The sequence below is a fragment of the Neophocaena asiaeorientalis genome, unplaced genomic scaffold (genome assembly GCF_003031525.2).
Source record: "Neophocaena asiaeorientalis asiaeorientalis breed wild unplaced genomic scaffold, Neophocaena_asiaeorientalis_V1.1 scaffold490, whole genome shotgun sequence".
Classification (NCBI taxonomy): Eukaryota; Metazoa; Chordata; class Mammalia; order Artiodactyla; family Phocoenidae; genus Neophocaena; species Neophocaena asiaeorientalis.
The window spans coordinates 2,301,137-2,305,553 of NW_020175079.1; positions in this window are offsets into that span (position 1 = coordinate 2,301,137).

Consider the following 4,417-nt stretch of genomic DNA (forward strand, 5'->3'; position numbering starts at 1 on the left):
TCCATACTTTCTGCATAAGCGAGTCCCTTTGCTCTCCCTCCAAAACACACCACTGGTCCATTTACTTCTCTCCAGCACCACAGCTCCTCCGGATGCAAACCATCGTTGATGTCCCCGTGCTCCGGGGAGCACAGGCTCCCAATGGATCTCCCTGTTTTCTCTCTTGCCCTCTCTCATCATTCTCCATGCAGCTGTCTGAATGATGCTAAAAGACATCCATCAACCTGTTCTTTCTCTGTCTAAAGCCCTCCAACGATTCTCCACCGCACTTAAAGCCCAATTTCCTTACCGTCTTCTGCCAGGTCCTATAGGAGCCTGCCAGGCTTCCATCTCAGAGTAATAACCTCTCCACTCCTTTCTCCTGTGCTCTGGCCACAGTGGCCTCATTTAGTTTCTTGAACAGCAAGCTCCTTTCCTCCTCCAGGCCTCTACTCTTCCCTCCGTCCAGAAGGCTCTGTGCCTAAAGCTTCTCATAGCTGTTTCCTTCTTGTCATTCAGGGCTTGAACCAGAAGCCGTCACCTCTCTGAGAGGCCTGCTCTGACCACTTGACACAAAACAGTCCCCACCCCATCCCACCATCACTCCCTATGCACACGATGTCTTTTAATGACTTCTGAAAACTAGTAATAATAATCTAAGATGACTTTGTTCATGGATTTACACAGCATTCTGCCTCCCTTCTCTAAAATGTAATCATCATGAGAGTAGTTGAGTTGTATTTTGAAAAATTTCCGATCTACAGAGAAGTGGAAAGAATAGCACATACACCTACGTTTCACCAAATGTTAACATCACGTCACATTATCTCGATCTCTTTCTCTTTACACACACATGCACACACGCACTTTTCTTCCTTAACCATTTGAGAGAAGTTGCAGACATCACGGCCCTTCATCCCTGCATGATTCCTCATGCAACCGAACAATAGACATTTCTCTGAACACTACTGATATCATCATCATCACACTCAAGAAAATTAATAATGCTATAACATCATCTTATATATGGCCTCAATTTGTCCAACTGTCCTAAAGATGGCTTTTATGTCAACTTTATTTTCCCCCCTGGTTCAGGATCAAATCTAGTGCCAAGCATTGCATTTGGTTATGTCTGTTTAGTCTCTTCCACTCACTCTGCCTCTTATTTTTCATGACGTTGACTTTTTTAAAAAATAAATTTATTTATTTTTATTTTTGGCTGCGTTGGGTCTTTGTTACTGCGTGCAGGCCTTTTCTAGTTGCGGCGAGCGGGGGCTACTCTTCGTTGAGGTGAGCGGGCTTCTCATTGCGCTGACTTCTCTTGTTGCAGAGCACAGGCTCTAGGCACGCGGGCTTCAGTAGTTGTGGTACACAGGCTCAGTAGTTGTGGCACGCGGGCTCAGTAGTTGTGGTGCACGGGCTTAGTTGCTCCGCAGCATGTGGGATCTTCCCGGACCCGGACTCGAACCCATGTCCCCTGCACTGGCAGGTGGACTCTGAACCACTGCACCACCAGGGAAGCCCCATGACATTGACTTTTTTGAAGAGCCTGTGCTCTTCAAAGAGTCCCCAGAGCCTGTCTGTCTGACGGTATGCACGGTACTCTGAAACTGTCAGATTACATCCTTATGGTGTCAACTAACTACATCTTCTGTTTTCTTTCAGCTAGAGGTTAACTCCAGAGCCCCACTGTACAATATGGTGGCTACTGGCCACATGTAGCTACTGGGCCCTTGAAATGTGACTAGGGTGACCGAGGAACTGAATTTTTATTTTTATTCAGTTTTAATTAATTTAAATTTTAAAAAATGGATATTCCTTACATTCATTGGGAACTTGCAAAGTAACATCACACAGTCACAATCACATAACTCGCATACGTGGATCTATTTTTTTCACTGTATGCTACGAACTCTGATTTGAGATCTGCTTCAGGTGTAAAATACAAACTGAATTTTGAGGACTTGGAAATGAAAAGAAATCCAGCCAGCCAGCCAGCCACAAAATCTGAATTCAAGTCGTGGTTAAGAAATGTAGTAACACACACACACAAACACAATTTAAAAAGTCAGAAAGGCACGGGAAGGCAAGGGCAGGCTGAAAAATGACTCACCGGGTGGGAATCCCGTACCCCTTACTCACCAATGTATCTGTACCGTCTACACAATACCTGACATGGAGTGGGTGGGTAATGGATACGTGTGGAATGAATGAGAGTGAGGAAGGGAGGGAATGACCAAATGGTCAGACCTTCGAGGAAGGAAGAATGGCTTTCTTTGCTCAGAGAGCGAAGGGGGCCCTTCCCAGTGGACCAGCCAGCACAGAGAGGCAAACAATGATGCTCTAATATTAAAAAAAAAAAGGGACTCAAGTGAACAGAGCAGGGAGGGCTGAGAAGACCTGGCAAAAACCCAGGATAGCATTCCGAGTTCCTGGCACTGGCTCTGCCGATGCAGCACGGCTGCCAGGGGAGCAAAGAAAGTGACGGAATGAAACAGGATCTGGACATTCTTAGCGCGGGCTTGTTTGGGCTAAAACACCCCCTGAGGCGGGCAGCTCGCTGGGGTCTGCACTTGGGACATGGCTCCTGGCAAGCAGGAATGCAGGGTGACACCCGCACTGGCGAGTGACCTGGCCCAGGTATGAGCCCTGGCAGCTGCATCTGGCCTCCCTGGGCCCTGAACAGGCACACACACAGCGACAGCAGCTGAGACCCTCCTGTCTCTCCTGGGCACAGCATTTGCCTTTCTTTTCTAGTAGAGGAATTGGCAAGTTGGGAACTAACATAGGCATATTTTATCACATGAGTTTATTGTGCAAAATACTTAAGTACGTTCCAGATATTATTCTAATCCTGACGCACACTTTACAAGGTAGGTATCGTTATCCTCAGTTTAGACAGGAAGACATCTGGTTTCAGAGGGCTTGAATAATTTACCTAAGGTCACAAAACTAGTGAGTGTCTGTGCCGGCTTCTGAGAGTAGCTGGTCCCCAAGTTGACCCTCTTTTTTCACTTCTCCACCTTTCTCCGAGGGAAAATAAGACTATGTAATTCCAATTCCTGTCTGGGTTGTCTCTGCACAGCTCTGGTATCTGAGCCCTACAATAACTCTCTCTCATTAAGTTGTGCTTCCCTAGAGGTATATATGCCATTGTCTGCATTTATATATAAACATATTGTATATGTGTATATTACATATATATTGCATTTTTTCTAATTATATTATAGGAAGGAAGTCTTGCCATCCAAATTTCTGGACCGTATTATTAAAAGCTTGAGGGAAAAACTATTAAATCATAACTCAACTGGTACCAAGCTACTCCTCATAAAAATGGTTTTCCACATTTGAATCAAATCCGATCCCTAGAACGGCATGGGAACTGTCTTCTTGTAAGACCAGCGCTTCCAATCAGTGTCAGACCTTATTGTTTACTACAGAACTGTAGCCTCGGCTCCAGATGACAAATCCTGGGAATGCAACCCTATGCCTGTCTAAGTGCTTTTATCTAAACATTCTTCCACTGAAAGGTTGAGTGTTTCCATTTGAGAGGGCTTTAGCTTTATAGTGATCAGAAAGCGGGGGGCGGGGGGCATTGATGCTCTGGCTCCCCCACTGAAGAGCATTATCTGTGGAGAGCATTTAAGAGACACTGAACAAGATCCACTTTAGAACCACAAATAAACTTGATTGTGATGTGTTCTGGGAAAACCAAGTTGTACAGAGCTCTCGAAGACTCCTACGTTAAAATGTGGATTGAATATGTACACTTATTTTCACCTCCTTCCTAAATCCCGCTGAGACTTTAGAAAGGAGATTTGAAAACAAATATGTAAACACAAATATATGGGGAAAACAAGAGATGAAAAGACAGCAAAAAATTCTGGGGAGCTGGATGGAAGCATATATTTGGTAACTGACTTAGGAAATCCAATAAAGCTACATCCTAAGCCACTGGTGGGCAGAGCTGCAAACCATTCTGATACATCCTGCAAAATCCTGAAGAGCTGCGTGAATTGGTACCTCTGAATCTAGGGGAAAGGCAATGGCTAGAGTGAGAGAACTGGATAAAAACCAAAAAGATCTAAAGCAAGGGAAGTGGAGGGGATGTGGCTCTGGGACCTACATCCTTAGATGTGTAAGATCCAAAGCCATCTTGAGAAGGCTAAGCTAGGCAAAGCCTTCTGTGTGCTTCTCTCCACATCGGCCTAACATGAAACACATCAAGAAAAATTTGTTAAAATAAATGTCAAAAAGCAACTTTTATAAAAGGCAACTGCTTGAGGTTGTAAACAGAGTGAGAATTTGTAGATTAATGGTATGTATATCAGAATTAGTGTGTTTTTGCCCCATCGGACTAAATCCTCTCCCTCCCTTTGTGTACCTCTGATGGTAGGTGGTGGGAAGTTTCTAAAACATAGGGCTCTGGGGAATGACT